General features: G+C 34.0%; 1 pseudogene; it reads right to left on the minus strand.

Annotated features, from left to right (window-relative positions):
- Positions 1-2,316: 2,316 nt before the first annotated feature.
- Positions 2,317-8,454, minus strand: LOC134231691 (uncharacterized; annotated as a pseudogene).
- Between the last annotated feature and the right edge of the window lie 11,735 nt (positions 8,455-20,189).

A 20,189-nucleotide genomic window follows, 5' to 3' on the forward strand; every position in this document is an offset into this window, starting at 1 on the left:
GAGATTACATGTGTGCATCTTAACCTTTTTTTCTGTTTCGTTTCTATGACAACTGTCAGCGACTCATTACAATTATTTTAAAAGTATAAATCACTTTGACACATTGCAAGGAATTAACATTGAAAGTTTCAGAACGATTGCTTGAGTAGTTATGGAGAAAATCGAAATTAAAGAATTTTAACATTCCCCTGGTTTCCATGGCAATAATCGATTATTTGAAAATTTTAAATGCGAGATGCACAACTACAGATACTTATCATTAAAATAAAAAGAGTTTCATGACGAACGTTTAATGGACCAGAGAGAACACTCTCGGACAAAATTCGTTGCTTTTTACAGGTTTCCATGGCAACGGTAGACATGTTGGAACTGAACGACCTCACTGCACAATTACAACAAGTGATCGTCCTTTGAGGAAAGTTTCAAGAAGATTGCCCCAGCCATCTCCGAGAAACAGCCTGGATAAAAAAAACATGCGTACAATATCAATATGTCGTCCCCGACTTCGTTCGGGGCGACGCTGATAACTCCTGAATTTTTCACATCAATAACTCCTGAATTTTCCTCTTGAATTCGAGCATTTCTTCATTGTACAGGGCTGATGTTTCTTTTGAGATGATAAATCATGTGTAAACTTTCTCAGTTTAGTGGAATCGTGGACATTTTCGGCGAGATGAATGTTTTGTTTACAGTAGTGATCAAGGTTTAGCACACCTATAGGAGCGGATCCTAGGATTTATGAATGAATAAAAACTATGGAAATAACGTACCAATTTTCTTATTTATACTTGCACTATCTAATGAAATTAATAATATACAAGTAATAGATATACAAAAAAAAAAGTGAAATGCTAATAAATGCAATTGACAATCGTTTTTTTATATATAGATAAAATAGAATAATTATAACATCTAGAGACAAGACAGAAGAAGAATGAAGGTTGGCAAACTATGAAATCAAATCAGGAGAACTGAATTTTATGAATGAAACTTTTGAAACGTCACTTGTAAGTTGTTTATGTTAGATATGTGTATTCTAACTGGCAGTGCGCTTCAAAGGGGGGGGGGGGGTCGTCTTGAACATAGTACTTTACGTTTGAACGGTAAGGGCTAGGGCATTCGTATTTCAAATATGTAATCCTTGTGAAAAGAACTTTTATTGGACACGAAGAACTTTGACCCTTTGACCTAGACCTTGGAGATTACATGTGTGCATCTTAACCTTTTTTTCTGTTTCGTTTCTATGACAACTGTGAGCGACTCATTACAATTATTTTAAAAATAAAAATCACTTTGACACATTGCAAGGAATTAACATTGAAAGTTTCAAAACGATTGCTTGAGTAGTTATGGAGAAAATCGAAATTAAATAATTTTAACATTCCCCTGGTTTCCATGGCAATAATCTATTATTTGAAAATTTTAAATGCGAGTTGCACAACTACAGATACTAATCATTAAAATAAAAAGAGTTTCATGACGAACGTCTAAGGGACCAGAGAGAACACTCTCGGACAAAATTCGTCGCTTTTTACAGGTTTCCATGGCAACGGTAGACATGTTGGAACTGAACGACCTCACTGCACAACTACAACCAGTGATCGTCCTTTGAGGAAAGTTTCAAGAAGATTGCCCCAACCATCTCCGAGAAACAGCCTGGATAAAAAAAACATGCGTACAATATCAATATGTCGTCCCCGACTTCGTTCGGGGCGACATAATAATAAGAAACAGAGTAAAAACAATATGTTCCCCAACTTCGTTTGGGGAACATAATAACGTCTCATTTCCCAATGTGCACTTTCTAACACAATCACAAATAGATCGGCCGCTGCTGCGGCCGATAATAAAGGAAAACATTTGCAAATGTACATATATAAAAGTAATTGCACACCCCTAAAGTGGAATACTTTTTATCTTTATTTTACAGTTGAACAAAGGCCAGAAAATAGAACTACTTGTAATTTAACATTCTTTCATATGTAGCTTTGGGTTTAAAAATTAAAATTATAGTGTTAGGAATGGTTTCCTATGACCTTTAAGAACACTGCATATGTTTTTGAGAACATGAGTAAGAGGATACAGTTAACAATGATCTTAAACTTTTGATCCTCACGTGAGTAGATTTTAGCCTCTTGTCATCCACAACCTCTCTAGCAAGTCTTTAAGTACATTGTAATATACATGTACTCACAGTCTTCAACACAAATAGGCTAAAGCAAATTTTAATTTTTTTATTCTGATCCTGAATAAAAAATCCAAAGGAGCTTCAAAAGTTAAAATATTATTAAAAACAAAGATTCGGGTTTTTTCAGTATAAGTGTAAATGAGGCTGAGCTAGGTCACAACATCAGCTATGTCAACTTGGATATCTAATACTGATTACAATAGAATGAAAGGAATATAGTTCATATTTAACCTTATTTTTGAAATTTAATGCTCAATTCTCATGTCCTATATCCCCCACCCCCACCCCCACCTCCAACATAAATCTTAACATAAATAAATAAATAAATAAATAAATACATGTAGTGAGTATCAATGGATCAAATTAGAAAAAACTTTTTTTAATTTTGAGAAGGATTTGTATATATGTACTGTTTACAACCCCCCTGAGGGATCACCTGCAATAACACGAAATAATGTTAATATTCTGGAACTCGTACAGAAGGATATTAATCAATATAAAGATTTAGGAAATATAATGCTTTGTGGAGATTTTAATGCTAGAACAGGAAATGCAACTGATTATATACTTGATGATAATAACCAATATTTACCCTTATTTGAAACATATAAAATTGATAATGATATTTTCAAAAGAGTTAATAGAGACACTTGTGTGGATAAGAGAGGAAAAGAACTAATAGATTTTTGTATTGGAAACCAACTTCGTATTATGAACGGAAGATGTTTTGGTGACATTTTTGGAAATTTCACTTGCCATAATTATCATGGAAGTAGTGTTGTTGATTATCTTTTAACTGATGAAGAAATTGTACAACGTATTTTGTTTTTTGAAGTATCAGATTTTATTTCCACATTATCTGACTGCCACTGTATGTTATCATGGAATATTTTTTCTCAACATGATTCTTCTAATAGAGAAAATAGTATAGATAATAATAATTACAAGACCCATTCATCCTTTAAGTGGGGGGAAGACTCTGCTATTAAATTTATAGAGGCATTACAGTCCCCCAAAATAAAATGCAATCTTGATAACACCATGAGCATCAATGACATAGAATCTATAGAATCGACAATAAATAGATTAAAAGATTCCCTGGAAGCTGCAGCCATTATGTCATTAAAACCAAACTTACCTAAAAATAAAACATGTAAAAGTAATAAAAGCTCTGCTAAACATAAAAAGAAATGGTTTGATAATGAGTTGATAAATATGCGCTCAAAACTAGTTAGGAAGGGAACTTTATTTGGCCACTACCCCAGAGATATCAATATTAAGAATCAATATTACAAAGCATGTAGAATATATAACAAACTACGAAAACAAAAATTTAGAACATACCATTCTAACATTATCAACAACCTAAATGCTTTAAATTCAACTGATCCAAAAAAATATTGGAAACTTATAGGCGAATTAAGAACTGGAAATACAAAGACAATTGATACATCAATCTCTAATAATGAGTGGTTAAACCACTTCAAAAAATTGAATAAAACTCATGAGGATTTCCTGGATCGAGATCAGTTTCTTAAAGACCAACTAAAACAAGCTGAGAAAACAACAACACCCATATTTAATGAACTTGACTACAAAATATCTTTCAATGAAATAAGTAAAGCAATCGGTAAACTTAAAAATGGTAAGGCAGCTGGTACTGATAGAATATGTAATGAAATGCTTAAACATGGTCAAACGGTCTTGGTACCAATATTACTGAAAATCTTTAATGGTTGCTTAACTCATGGATATTATCCTTCTTCATGGTGTGAAGGATACATTACTCCAGTATACAAATCTAACAACACTAATGATCCCAACAATTATAGAGGAATCACAATAACCAGCTCAATTGGCAAACTGTTTAACTATATTCTTAACTCAAGATTAGATAAATATTTAAAATGCAATGATAAAATCAATCCTTGTCAAATAGGATTTACAAAACAAGCTAGAACTTCAGATCATGTTTTTGTCTTGAAAACACTTGTCGAAAAATACTGCAAATCAAAACAAGGGAAGCTATATGCTTGCTTTGTTGACTTTCATAAGGCCTTCGATAGTATAAACCATGCTGGTCTGAAGCTTAAACTACTAAAAGCTGGTATTAGCACTAAATTTTACTCAATTATTAAGGATATGTATTCTAAAAGCTATTCTTCTATTAAACTGGGTAACAAATTAATCGGTCATTTCCGTACTTACAATGGGGTAAGACAAGGTGATAACATGAGCCCAAACCTATTCAAGATTTATCTCAATGATCTATCAAATTATCTGTCAAATTCTAAAAGTTTTGTAAAATTAAACAATGATTCATCTATGTCCATTCATTGCCTAATGTATGCTGATGACATGGTACTTCTCTCCCCAACTGCTGAAGGTCTACAAGAAAAACTTGATATACTAAGTAAATACTGTAAGGACTGGTGTCTCAAAGTTAATACAAAGAAAACAAAAATTATAGTCTTCAATTCATCTGGCAAACACGTTAAAATTCCATTCCATCTGGATAACAACAATATTGAATGTGTTAAACAATACAAGTATCTGGGTCTGACTGTTAATGCATCTGGAACACTAAGTAATGCTAAAAATGATTGTTGTAACAAAGCCAAAAAAGCCTATTTCAAACTTCAAAAAGACTTTCTAACATTTAATCCATCAATTAGAACTGCTTTAAATGTATTTGACCACACTATTAAACCCATTATCCTGTATGGTTCGGAGTTATGGGGTTTTTTTGACCCAACAACCTCTAAATTTAAGAGAAATCCAAATATAACACTAGACAAAATATACCAAAGCTTAGAAGGCGAAATTTTAAATCTTAAATTTTACAAACATTTACTAATGGTTCATGGTAAAAGCAGCAATTTTGCTGTAAGATCTGAGCTAGGACGTTTGAATTTACATTTTGATGTCATTAAAAATATTTTGTTATACTGGCATAGATTAGAGAATCTAGATGGTGAATTTCCCTTGCTTAGTGAGGCTTTTAACTGCTCTAAAACACTACACCAAAATGGTTTTACTTCATGGTATTCTTGTGTTAACTTCTTACTTAACCATATTGATATTAAAATTAGTGATTTCCTAGGTATGTCAACCCCACAATTTAAAATCAATTTGAAAAGAATATTACTGAATTTCTATAAATTAAAATGGGAAAAAGACAGGAATTTACATAAAGATGGCAAATTGTCTACCTTTACCAGCATAAAGACTAAATTTTGTTTTGAACCTTATCTAGATATTCTTACAAACAATCAACATAGATCAGTTTTAACAAAGTTAAGAATATCGGCTCACAGGCTTAAAATTGAAATTGGACGTTACCAAAAAATACCTAGAGAGGAACGAATTTGTTCACTTTGTCATCACAACGAGATTCAGGATGAAATTCATTTTCTCCTTGTATGTCCTCATCTTAATGTACAAAGACTTGAACTCATAAATATTTGTAAAATTAAATGTAAAAATTTTCAGTCTCTATCTTATGATAATCAATTTTATTGGCTCATGACTAATGAAGACCCAGACATCCTTAGATCACTTGCTGGATTCCTTAGTAATTTACCTTAATTGAAGATATTGTGATAAGCATAAAAAATTATATACCTCTTTCCCAGTTTCTTGCCTTTAACTATATATATGTATAAATTATATATTTGTATGTAACTTACAATACAATACATGTATGTATATTCAGTATATCTCATATACTTTTTTGCGTATTTGTTTTTTTAACAATTGCTCTTTATTTGTAATATCATCATCATGCTTGTTCTATCATTTGGATCCTCCTCCTTCTATTTGTAAATCTTTTTGCTCCTCCGGGGGCCCAAATTGGATTAATAAAATCTTGTAATCTTGTAATCTTGTAAATCTTAACAACATGGATGTGCGTCTACTTTTATGTGACTGTATGAATTAGTTTTTATTACAACTTATCATATCAGTATCAAACAACTTCAGTTAGAAATTGTACAATGTTGTGCCATAACAATATGTTATTCTCATGAATGTAGAACTAATGTACATTACATGTTAAATACAACAGTTTACTACACGACAATGTGCGTGTTTGGAAAATAATGAAGAGAACAGGTTAAGATATATACACTATATAAATATTACTCCCAAATTACATATACATCAACATGTAAACCAAACAAAACCCAGTAGACTTATATATATTTACCAACTGTTAAATTAAGATTGACTGAAAATATCATTTGAATTTACGAATTAGCAAATTTTTAATTTGTTAAATAATTCACCTTTAACATGTATAACAAATAGATTATTTCAAACTATAGTGTCTTTTAAACTTATCAGTTAATTATTGTGTAACTCAAAACAATTCATTTCCAGTATACCACTGATACACACGATTCAAAATGTCTACTTGTCTAATAATGAAAAATATTATTACTGTTCAATGACATGTAAACACACAGAATGGGTGTATAAAAGAATACAATATTATACTTAGCTGCAATGTTATTTTTCACTCCAGATACTTGTACACTGTCAGTGTGTTTGTTTCATCTTGTCCTACATAGAGATTGTTCTCATCATCCACACACACATTACGGGGACGACGTACCCCTTGTTGTTGTGTGAGTAATAGAGACAAGAACTGACCGTCCTGATCAAGGAGGTGAACAGTGTCATCACACACCAGGATGTGACCGAGGACATCAGTACAGATTCCATAGGGACTGAACTCTGACCCCTGACCTTTGTAGGAGAACCTGTGTTGTCCTGATTTATTCACCACCACTACTGTTTCTTTACCATAGTCTGATGTACAGATATCTCCATTGATGTTTTCTGTGATGTAGTGTGGATAACTATACAGTCCCTGTCCTTTGTTATCCCTCTGTATGTTCTGTAGTTCTTTTCCTGTCTTGTTGTACCTGGTGACTTTAGCCTCTCTATCCTTCTTCCTAAATAGTCCCCTATGAATGTCTTTAAACATCCCCACCAGTAAGTCCCCGTTGATGTGGGAGGAGTGTATGCTGCGCGGTGTCCAGACTCCAGTTTTAATGAATTCAGAGATATTATTATCCTGTGTTATCCTACTGATGACTTTCTTGACTCTGTCTGTAAAGATCAGATCCCTGTCCTGTGTGACTGTGTGATAACCTTCATATATACCACTGGTTTTTATTTTCTGTATCGCATTCCCATGTAGATCTGTTTGGACAAGATTACCCCACCTGTCACTGATCCAAAGTCTGACTGATTGATCTGGTGATACGTGAAAAACATTATCAACTTCTGGTACATTGAATTCCCTGACCTTGGTGACAGAGGCAGATAGAGACAATGTTGGTTTCAGATTGTCAGATTTCTGTCTGTCTTCTTTCATCTGTTTATGTGTAGGTTTCATTGCTGTATTGTGGAAACTTTCAATGGGCCTTATTTCTCTCTTCTCTGCTTTAGTGATGGGGACATGTATTTTACCGAGTAATTTGGTGACATCAGTTTTGTTGTATTGACCAGCAGTAAATCCTGGTGTGACTGGTTTTGTTGTCTCTGGTATGGATCGGATCTTTGGTTTCTTCTCAGACATCAATTTCTGGGTTTCTGTAGAGGACAGGCATCTATGGAGCTCTTTGACAAGGTTATTAAGATAAGAGATGTAACCATCCAATGTCTTGTCCTGGGTGTTTAGGTCTTCTAACAATGAATGCTCTATCTGGTCTAACTGCTTCATGTTCTCAGATATGACTGTGTCCACCATACTTTTCAGGGACTCGCCTTCAGTCTTCATGGATGTTCTGATATTGTCCATAATGATTTTGATTTCAGAGGAATCTTTTTTAATTTCTTTCTGTAAGTCTTGTGATGTAGGGAGAAAGTACTCATGAATTTTGGAGATTTCCTTTTGGCAGATTGCAAATTTTTCTGCGTATACTGTCTTCAAGATCAACAAATGTATGTTTTGGGTGGTCTCCCTTTGTAACACATTTAGAACATACAGGAACTTGGCATTCTTCACAGAGCATGTCCACATCTTTTGTGGGGTGGATTTTGCATTTCTCCACAAGTAGTTGTCGATTACGTTGCTGGTAAAAGACCACTTCATGGTTCTTGTTTTCTGGGCTTTTCAGATGTTCCTCGCTACATTGTTTACACAATTTTTGATGACAAGGGTTGCAGTAGAATTCACAGTTTCTTTCACATTCTTCAATGCCGCATTCTAAAACGTGCTGGGCTCCGCGGCGAGTATCAATTTTGGATAATGCCATCTGAAAAAATAGGAATATATGTTTTATAAATATGTTCTAATCTATATTTGTGTTAGAATTAGGGGAAAACAGATAATAATTATTTGTAAACAAGTCAACTGTGATATATTTATTCATTATACCCGCACTTTCGAAAGAAAGTTCGGGTATATTGTTACTCATGTCCGTCCGTCCGTCTGTAACACTTTTCTTCCCTGAACTCCTACATTTTTCACAGTAGCTTAATCATCCTTTGGGAGATGGTTGGGGGTGTCATGTAAATGTGCAGTAAGGTTTCAGAATTTTGATTTTGCCCCGGGGGATCAAATGGGGGTCGAAAAATGACGTTTTTTATGCAAAAAGCCCCATCTTCCCTGAACTCCTCCTACATTTTTCACAGTAGCTCAATCATCCTTTGGGAGATGGTTGGTGGTGTAATGTAGATGTGCAGTAAGGTTTCAGAATTTTGATTTTTCCCCAGGGGATCAAATGAGGGTCGAAAAATTACGTTTTTATACAAAAAGCCTCTTCTTCCCTGAACTCCTTCTACATTTTACTCAGCAGCCTAATCATCTTTTGAGAGATTGTTGATAGGGTCATGTAAATGTGTAGTAAAGTTTCGGAATTTTGATTTTTCCCCAGGGGATCAAATAAGGGTCGAAAAATGATGTTTTTTTATGCAAAAAGCCCGTCTTCGCTGAACTCCTCTTACATTTCACTCAGTAGCCTAATCATCTTTTAAGAGATGTTTGGTGGTGTCATGTAGATGTGCAGTAAGGTTTCGGAATTTTTTATTTTCCACGGGGGGTGGGGGGGATGGGGATCAAATCGGGGTAGAATTATTTTTTTTTTTTACATATATTTGACATGTTTTATCACCCTGCTTTCAAGAACTTCCCTAATATCTTATGCTGCAATAGCATTAAACCATTATCATGTAGAAAATGATTGGTTTGTCTTGTGTATGTGTAAAATGGTTTCAAAATTTGAATTTTCATATGGATGGCAAAAAGGGGCTGGAAAAATATGGCCCCTCCCTAACCCTGGGGGTCATGATTTGTAGAAACTTGAATGTACACCTCTTGAGAATATTTCCATATTTATCATGCTCTTGGTGTTCTTGAAAAGAAGAATTTTAAAGATGTGTTTCCTTTTATTCCTAAGTAAAACTTTGATCACTAATTGTGGCCTGACCTCAGCCTGAGGTGATGATTTGATAAACTTGAAATATGTCTATAGGACATGAATGTCCCGCCAGATGTGTATTACTAATGGTACATTAAACAATAATAGTAATCCCATGATCAATCATGGATTTGCTTTTCTTCAAAGAATTTTCCCATATATTTCTATGTAAAACTTTGGTCGGCCATTTTGGCCACACCCTAATCCCTGGGGTCATGAATTGAACAAATTTGAATCTACACTACCTGAAGATGCTTCCATATAAATATGATGAATTATGGATTTGTCATTCCTGAGAAGAAGATTTTTAAAGAATTTTCCTATATATTTCTATGTAAAACTTTGGTCGGCCATTTTGGCCCCGCCCTACCCCCAGGGTCATGATTTGAACAAACTTGAATCTTCACTACCTGAGGATGCTTCCATATAAATTTGATGATTTATGGCTTTGTCATTCTTGAGAAGAAGATTATTAAAGAATTTTCCAATATATTTCTATGTAAAGCTTTGGTCGGCCATTTTCGCCCTGCCCTACCCCCGGGGGTCATGATTTGAACAAATTTGAATCTACACAACCTGAGGATGTTAACCCATTAGTTTCATCTTTCCTGGCACTTGAGAAGAAGATTTTAAAACATGCCACCAAATTTTCATTAATTCCCAATTATCTCCCCTTGAATGAGGGCGTGGCCCTTCATTTGAACAAACTTGAATCCTCTTCACCAAAGGATGCTTTGTGGCAAGTTTGGTTGAAATGGCCCAGTGGTTCTTGAGAAAAAGTCGCAAATGTGAAAAGTTTACAGACAGACAGACAGATGGAAGCCGGACAAAATGTGATAAGAAACGCTCACTTGAGCCTTCAGCTCAGGTGAGCTAAAAACTAAAAACTAAAATTTGTATTAGTTTATAAAGTTTGATGAAAATATCTGAAACAGTTTTTTTTCAGAATTGAAACTAAAATATAAATAAATTGGATAGAGATAATAAATTCTCATCAAATTATGTATAAGTGCATGTTAAACATAAAAATGTCTAAAATTATTTCTTAAAAACTAAGCAAAAAACAAATTAAAGAGGAGGGAGGGAAAGGTCACAGGAATTTGCAAGATTAAGTTTTTAATGCAGCTGAATAGCTCTCACTAATACATATCAGCATATTATGTTTGATAAAAATATCTTGAATGATTTAATGAAACTGAGCTTAACACTCTTTTTTAAGAAAAGAGAGGTCAAAGGCAAGGTTGTGGTCAAAATGTTGTTCTAGCTGAAAAGCTTACATCAGTGTGAATTTACTATTAGCATATGAAGTTTGATAAAAATATAATTAAAGGTTCATTCAAAACACATATTTTAGAAAGTGAGGTCAAGGTCAAAAGATAATTCAAGGTCAAAAATCAAAATAAGTTAATGCAATAATAGCTCTCATCAGTATGTATTAGCATATGAAGTTTGATAAATATATCTTGAACTGTTTATTCAAAACTGATCTAGTCTAAGACATTAATTTTAGAAAAGTGAGGTCAAGATCACAGGAAATGTCAAGGTCAACAAGCAAATTCAAAGAATTGTGGTCCCCCGCTTTCGGTTTCTTTGTGGATGAGATGTTATTTTTCTATGTGAAGTATGAAAGCCTTAGCCCTTACTGTTCAAAAGATATGGTCAAGGTTAAAGTTTTTTCATTAGTACGTAAATCTTTAAGGTCAAGGTCAAAAGGTCAAAGTTGTTGATATCCAATGAAAGGACTTGCTACAAAGAATACAGATATGAAATGAAATATAAAAGTCCTAGTATCTACCGTTCCGAAATTGTGACCAAAGATAAAGTTTTTTAAAAAGTAGTTAAAACTCCAATGTCAAGGACAAAGGGTCAAAGTTGTTGGTACCTAATATAAAAGGTCTTCTCAAAGGATAACATATGTGAAGTACGAAAGCCCTAGCCCTCACCGTTCAAAAGATATGGTCAAGGTTAAAGTTTTTTCATAAGTACGTAAATCTACAAGGTCAAAGTCAAAAGGTCAAGGTTGTTGGTATCAAATGAATGTCTTGCCACAACAAATACACATGTGAGATATAAAAGTCCTAGTATCTACTGTTAAAAAGTTGTGACCAAGGTTAAAGTTTTTTAAAAGTAGTTAAAACTCCAGGGTCAAGGTCAAAAGGTCAAGGTTGTTGGTATCCAATGAATGTCTTGCCACAACAAATACATATGTGAGATATAAAAGTCCTAGTATCTACTGTTAAAAAGTTGTGACCAAGGTCAAATTTTTTAAAATTAGTTAAAACTCCAGGGTCAAGGTCAAAGGGTAAAAGTTATTGGTATCCAATGAAAGGTCTTCTCACACGTATTACATATGTGAAGTTTGAAAGCCTTAGTCCTCACTAGTTAAAAGATATGGTCAAGGTTAAAGTTTTTTCATAAGTACATAAATCTCCAAGGTCAAGGTCTAAAGGTCAAAGTTGTTGTTATCCAATGAAAGGTCTTGCCACAAACAATATATATTTGAAATATGAAAGTCCTAGTGCCTACTATTCAAAAGTTATGGCCAAAGTAAAAGTTTGGAATTTTTGTGTAAAAGTGGGTCAAACTCCAAGGTCAAGGTCAAAAGGTCAAATTTGTTGGTACCCAAAGAAAGGTCTTGTCACAAGGAATACACATGTGAAATATGAAAGTCATAGCTCCACTAAATCAAAAGTTATGGGCAAGGTTAAAGTTTTTGTGACGGACAGACTGACAGACGGACAGACGAATGAGATTTAATGTCCCCTTGCTTAAGTTTGAAAGCCTTAGTCCTCACTATTCAAAAGATATGGTCAAGGTTAAAGTTTTTTCATAAGTACGTAAATCTCCAAGGTCAAGGTCTAAAGGTCAAAGTTGTTGTTATCCAATGAAAGGTCTTGCCACAAACAATATATAATTTATGTGAAATATGAAAGTCCTAGTGCCTACTATTCAAAAGTTATGGCCAAAGTAAAAGTTTGGAATTTTTGTGTAAAAGTGGGTCAAACTCCAAGGTCAAGGTCAAAAGGTCAAATTTGGTGGTACCTAAAGAAAGGTCTTGTCACAAGGAATGCACATATGAAATATGAAAGTCATAGCTCCACTAAATCAAAAGTTATGGGCAAGGTTAAAGTTTTTGTGACGGACAGACTGACAGATGGACAGACGAATGAGATTTAATGTCCCCTCGCTTTCGCAAAAGCGGGGGACAAAACGAGTGAAGCATTGTAAAGCTTTAACTGATTACATCAGTACGTATCATCATGTGAGGTTTCATTACACAACTTGAATCATTATGGTTTCTTTAAAATAAAGCTAAACACTAATTTTAAGAAAAGTTAAGTGAAGGTCAAAGGAAAGTAAAGGTAAAACAAACAAATTCAAGGAATTGTGGTCCCCCGCTTTCGGTGTCATTGTGGGTGAGATGTCATTTTTTATGATGTATTGTGTGTAATATGAACGCCCTATCCTATGTCATTAATTTAGAAATCATCACTGAACTCAAGGTCAATGTCAAAGGGTTAAAATTCTTGGTAACCAATGTAAAGTTTTCTCATAAGGATTACATATTTAAAGTATGAAAGTCCTAGTCCTTACCATTCAAATGTTATAGTCAAGATTTAAGTTTTTTATTAGTACAAAAATGTCCAAGGTCAAGGTCAAAAGGTCAAGGTTGTTGGTATCAAATGAAAGGTTTTGCCAAAAAGAATTCATATGTGAAATATGAAAGTCCCAGTATCTACTGTTCCAGAGTTGTGGCCAAGGTCAAAGTTTTTGAAAAAGAGGTCAAACTCCAAGGTCAAGGTCAAAGGATCAAAGTTCTTGGTATTTGATAAAAGGTCTTCTCACAAGGATTACATTTTTGAAGTATGAAAGCCCTAGCCCCTACCATTCAAAAATTTTGATCACGGTTAAAAATTTTTTGTAAGTACACAAATCTCCAAGATCAAGGTCAAAAGGTCAAAATTGTTGATATCCAATGAAAGGTCTTGCAACAAAGAATACATATGTAAAATGTGAAAGTCCTGGTACCCCCGTTCAAAAGTTGTAACCAAGGATACTGTTTTTAAAAAGTAGGTCATACTCCAAGGTCAAGGTCAATGATCAAAGTTCTTGGTATTAAATGAAAGGTCTTAATACAAGGATTACGTTTGTGAAGTACGAAAGCCCTAGCCCCTACCATTCAAAAGTTTTGGTTAATGATAAAGTTTTTTCCTAAGTACATTAATCTCCAAGGTCAAGGTCAAAAGGTCAAAGTTGTTGGTATCCAATAAAAGGCCTTGCTACAAACAATACATATATGAAATATAAAAGTCCTAGTTCCCAGCATTCAAAAGTAATGACCAAAGTAAAAGTTTAGAATTTTTGTGTAAAAGTGGGTCAAACTCCAAGGTCAAGGTCAAAAGGTAAAATTTAGTGGTACCCAAAGAAAAGTCTTGTCACAAGGAATACACATGTGAAATATGAAATTCATAGCTCCACTAAATCAAAAGTTATGGGCAAGGTTAAAGTTTTTGTGACGGACGGACAGACGGAGAGACGGACAGACGAATGAGATTTAATGTCCCCTCGCTTTCGCGAAAGCGGGGGACAAAAATATTGCCGCAGTTAGATAGTTTACATCAGTATATGCATCAACATAGGAACTTTGATAAAAATATCTGGAAAGTAATTTCTTTGAGCTCGATGGAAAGACAGATGGAAGAGTGGAGGACGGACATGACAAAAACTAATACATGTATTCCTAATCATGGCGTAGCATAAAAAACTTGAATCTACATTATATGAGGATGTTTCCATATCAAGATTATACAAGCAAATTCAAAGAATTGTGGTCCTCTGCTTTCTGTGTTTAATATCAAATATGCACCCCTATCATATGTCACTTTATGAAAATTAGGTCAAGGGGGGGGGGGGGATCATCGCATGCTCAAAATATTTTGTTGCAGGTAAAGTACATGTCAAATATGAAAGACCCATCTCTTTTCAATCAATATATATATATATATATATATATATATATATATATATATATATATATATATATATATATATATATATATATATATATATATATATATATATATATATATATATATATATATATATATATATAATATTTTTGAAAAGTAGGTTAAACTTCTAGGTCAAGATCACAGAGTCAAAAGTCAGGATATATTTAGAAGTCTTTTCACATTAATATACATGTATAATTTAAATGCCATATCTTTTCTCTTTCAAAATGATTAATTTAAAATTTTATTTTTTGGAAAGTAGGTAAAATTTTAAGGTCAAGGGTCACTTGGGTTAAAAAATTATAGTACATTTAGAAAGTTTTGTGGTATTATGTACATGTGAAATATGAAAGCCCTATCTCATATTATTCAAAAGTTATGATCAAGGTTAAATTTATTGTGACAGATGCACATACTGTCAAAGATGGCAAGACTGATAGACAAATAAGATTTAATGTTCCCTCCCTTTCCCCTAAAACGGGGGACAATAATGCCCTTGCTGTTCTTGAGAAGAAGATTTATGATGGAAAAAAATCCCCTGCATATTTCTTAACGCAAATCAATATTGTGTTTTTATGTCATTTAATTCTTTGTTTTTTTACTCAAATGGAGACACAACCACTTGAAAAATAATGAGGACAAGTCAGATATGAGGTCAACATTCATTTTAGGAGTTTTCAACCATTAAGACTTAAAGAGACAGGAACTCGATCCTTCCCCTCACCTCATCCCAGACCCCTGTTTATTCATGACATGTATGCAAATTGTACTGTACTGCTTATTTTACATTTTAAAAAAAAAATATGTTAAATAGCCTATATACAAATTAATACTTTAATGTGGTCCATCTCTTTGAATGATTTTCATTCTTAATTCTAGGAGGATAGGTTGATGAATGAAATGTCAAGCAATCTTAAATTTTCATTGAAGCACTTTTATTTTATTTAACATGTTTAATGCAGTCGTATTGTGAACATTACCAGTTAGAATCATTAGGAGAGTGGGGATGACCTCCAGGGGGGTTCAAACCTTTATACCATTAAATTTATATAACATAATGACACAAAAAGCCCAAAATTTTGTATGGTCAAATGGAAAAAGTTTCCTACTATGTAGGAGTCACATGATCATTTGCCATTACTGTTTACAGGGACTGGAAGTGTATCTTGAGATCCCCCCCCCGAATTTGCGGGACTATAATATAAACAAGAGGCCCATGGGCCACATCGCTCACCTGAGAAGCTTTGACCATTCTGTCCTTTACTAAATTTACCCCTTGTAATACATATTGTGACCCCACCCTACCCCTGGACTGATCATAATTTAGACAATTTGAAATCTACACTACCCCAGGATGCTTCCATATAAGTTTCAGCTTTTCTGGCCCAGTTGCTATTAAGAAGAAGATTTTCAAAAATTTTTCCTATATATTTCTATGTAAAACTTTGATTCCCCATTGTGGCCCCGCCCAATCCCCGGGGGTCATGATTTGTATAATTTAAAATCTTCACTATCCAAAGATGCTTCCACATAAGTTTCAGCTTTTCTGGCACAGTGATTCTTGAGAAGAAGATTTTCAAAGATTTTTCCCATATATTTCTATGTAAAACTTGGATTCCCTATTGTGGCCCTGCCCTACCACCGGGGGTCATGACTTGAACAATTTAGAATCTACACTATCCAAAGATGCTTCCACATAAGTTTCAGCTTTTCTGACACAGTGGTTCTTGAGAAGAAGATTTTCAAAGATTTTTCTTATGTATTTCTATGTAAAACTTTAGATTCCCCATTGTGGCCCCGCCCAGTCCCCGGGGGTCATGATTTGAACAATTTAGAATCTACATTACCCCAGAATGCTTCCACATAAGTTTCAGCTTTTCTGGCCCAGTGGTTCTTGAGAAGATTTTTTAATGACCCTACCCTATTTTTGTCTTTTCTTGATTATCTCCCCTTGCGAGGGGATATGTACCTTCATTTTAACAATTTAAATTCCCCTTTACCCAAGGATGACCAAGTTTGGTCAAAATTGGCCCAGTGGTTCTTGAGAAGAAGTTGAAAATGTGAAAAGTTTACGGACGGACAGACAGACGGAAGGACGGACGGACGGACGACGGACACAATGTGATCAGAAAAGCTCACTTGAGCCTTCGGCTCAGGTGAGCTAAAAAGACTTTGGATGCCCTCCACCCTAGAAAATAGACACCACCATAACTTCTCCTTTTATTTGCTTCTCAGGAAATTCTGGTCTGGAAATCCCCCCTCCCTCCCAGAAAAAATCTGTATCTTGTAACTGAATGTAACGTCGATAACGGGCGATAACTCTTTAGAATATTGCAGCTGGGTTCTCCATCATTTTACATGTTACTGTGTTGCAGAGTTTATGCAAAACTATAAAATTTTGCGATATTTTCGCGGTTAAATTCGTAACTGAATCAATATTACCGGTATTTGTCTTTGTTCCCTGATGCGTTAAGTCCGGCGAGGGTCTAGGAGATAATTGACTAGCAAGGTGAAGCCCTTGTAATTAAGTGGTCCACGGTTAAGAATTTAAAGACGGTATAATTGTTGGATTAAAGATTTAGATAGAGACTTTAAATGTTTAGATTTTTTAATTATCACAGATTTTACTGTGTCGGCAAATTTTTACTGTGTTGCACACATAAAAGAACAACGTACTTTAACTCTTGATTCCCGCCTACATTTTGCATTCAATTTTAATGGCAATTTGGCCATAAAGTCTTGGTTTAGTACAAAGAACAGTTCTATGGTAATTGATTAATCATTTTAATTCTAACTATAGATAGTAAATGATCAGCTCTCAAAAAAGGGGGTATAGACGATATTTTCTAATAAAATCGAACTTTCAAGAATCACTTTATTTTGAAATAGTCTTAACTATGATTAAATGTATTTCATATCTTTTCTTATGCTCTACACAAATAAATAAAACATATATAAATTATCAAAATACAATTATTTAGTTGTAAATAGCTTTAGAATTGGTGAAAAATCAACATTTTTTCGTTTTTTGTCTATAAACATATGTTCCCCCCTGTGAAACACAAAAAGCTTTGGCATAAATTTGTAAAATGACAGTCTTTATTACCTGTAAAAAGGAATTTTTGTTTCATGGGGGGGGGAAGATGTTTTAAAAATATTTTCCGTATTCCAATGATTTCTATAGTGAAATACTTAAGTTTTACCATAATTATAGAGTTATCTTTTTTTGGTATCCCCAAAAAATAACGTTTTATGAAAATTCATATTAATATCTTTAAAAATTCTGAAAATCATTCAAATATAATAACTTTTGAAAATTGACTTAGAGCTAGGCGGGAGAACAATACTATCGATCGTGGTTCTTTGAATCGTAACTGTGTCGGAGAAAATTTTACTGTGTCGGGTGCAACACGGTAAAGCAGCTCATGGAGAACCCTGTTGCAGCATCGGATGACCTTTGATCCTTTAAACTTTAACCTAACCAGTTGCATTTCAGACTATTTTACCCAAATCTATACCAAAACGTGTACTTACCGACTGCCACAGCTCATAGTTTATGAAATATAATCCAATTAAAACACAAAATAATTCCTACTGAAATACATGCAATGATGTGCACACAACACTAGGCCTAGTACTGCACGTGCAGTGCTATCTAAAAATGATAATGGTAAAACTAGTACTTAGTTAGGTACGTGACGCAAGCCCAATGTGATGCAGGTCTTCAGATACATTTACAGTATAAGAACAAAGAACTGGGTGCGGTATGCATAACGAGGCGGCCCTGTCTCTAAATTTGATTACAGTTTTTTACAAACATGCCCACGATGTGTCCTTTCAAAATCATTTTATTTTTTGGAATTATCTCTTAGTCTTACCGTTTTTCCACCACAGGTTTGGGAAAATGATGTATTTTCTTCAATAATTACAACTTTTGACGTACGACGTCGTCACGACGTTACTGATTTTAACGTTACGTGAAATGAAATCTGTAAATTCTCTTAACCGAGAACTATTTACTTAATCCTGCAAATATTCCAGTAAACCATTTTGAACTATCTTTTAATTCATCATACATCATTGATAGTTTGAAATAGTTTAAATATTTTTAGAAATATATAATTTTTTGACAAACGATTGTACCATGAATGTGGCAACGCACTAAAATTTCAGAGTGCGTTAAAATTGGGACAAAATCAACGCACTTTGAAAAAAAATTCAAAGTGCGTTAAATTTGGGACATACTGAACGCACTTTGATTTTTTTTTCAAATCGCGTTAAGAGGTTAAATAAATATATTTTACCATGGAGACACTTAAAGTGCTTTGAAAAATATATGTAAAATCAAACATTTTGGATTTAGATTTTAGTAAAAGAAAGATTCTATTTCAATGAACTTTATCTTTCAAAGAACTTATGATTTATTTATTTTACTTCTCCCGTCGAGAAAAGAAGACTACCGGTAGAGGTTCTCTCAGCCTATCACCCAAAAATTGGTAATCCGCATTTTCAATGCCTATATGATGCATATCTTTCCAAAATAAATGGGGAGATAAGCCCCCCTCCCCTTGCGCTTCGCCCGGTTTATGAGAGAGAAAGATTTTTTTCATAGTCTTGAAAAATCAAATTGCAACTCTTTCTTTAGGATAAACACCCTGTTGTAAGTCATTCATTTTTAGCCCCCCCCCCTCCCCCTTACATCTACATATGACAGACTAGAAATTTTAAAAAATAAACGGAAATAATAATATTAAACAATCAACTCTCTATTTTTTAGGTCACCTGAGTAACCTATTGCTATCCGTTTTCGTCCGTCGTCGTGTGTCGTGTCATGCCAAGAAATCTCGTCCGGTTTACGCACTGTGGAAGTAATTGATGCAAATCACCCATATTCCCCAAACGCTAGCAAGACAATTTACGGCAGGGGGGGTGGGGGGGGGGGGGTCCATAGGTTTCCAGCTTTCTTAGTTAAAGAAAATAAAGTTGATATATTCCACCATTTATTTCTATCAGTGATATTTTTACATTAAAATTAATGTTTAACACCTCCTGCTAGATATTTTTTCAAGTAAACAACTACCATTTTTATGCCCCCGTAAACGAAGTTTCGGGGGTATATAGTTTTTGTCGTGTGTGTCTGTCTGTCTCTCTGTTTGTCTGTTTGTCCGCAAAAACTTTAACCTTACCCATAACTTTTGATTTAGTGGAGCTATGACTTTCATATTTCATATATGTATTTCTTGTGACAAGACCTTTCTTTGGGTACCACCAAATTTGACGTTTTGACCTTGACCTTGGAGTTTGACGCACTTTAATATGAAAATTTTAAAATTTTATTTTGGCCATATCTTTTGAACAGTAAAGACCAGGACATTCATACTTCACATATGTAATGTTTGTTTAAAGACCTTTCACTGGATACCAGCAATCTTGACCCTTTGACCTTGACCATGTAGATTTCAATACTTGTGAAAAAACTTTAACCTTGGCCATAACTTTTGAACGGTAAGGGATAGGACTTTCAAACTTCATATATGTAATCCTTGTTAGAAGACCCTT

Source organism: Saccostrea cucullata, unplaced genomic scaffold, assembly GCF_032062105.1.
Source record: "Saccostrea cucullata isolate Sc308-1 unplaced genomic scaffold, CSIRO_AGI_Scuc_v1 ctg198, whole genome shotgun sequence".
Lineage (NCBI taxonomy): Eukaryota > Metazoa > Mollusca > Bivalvia > Ostreida > Ostreidae > Saccostrea > Saccostrea cuccullata.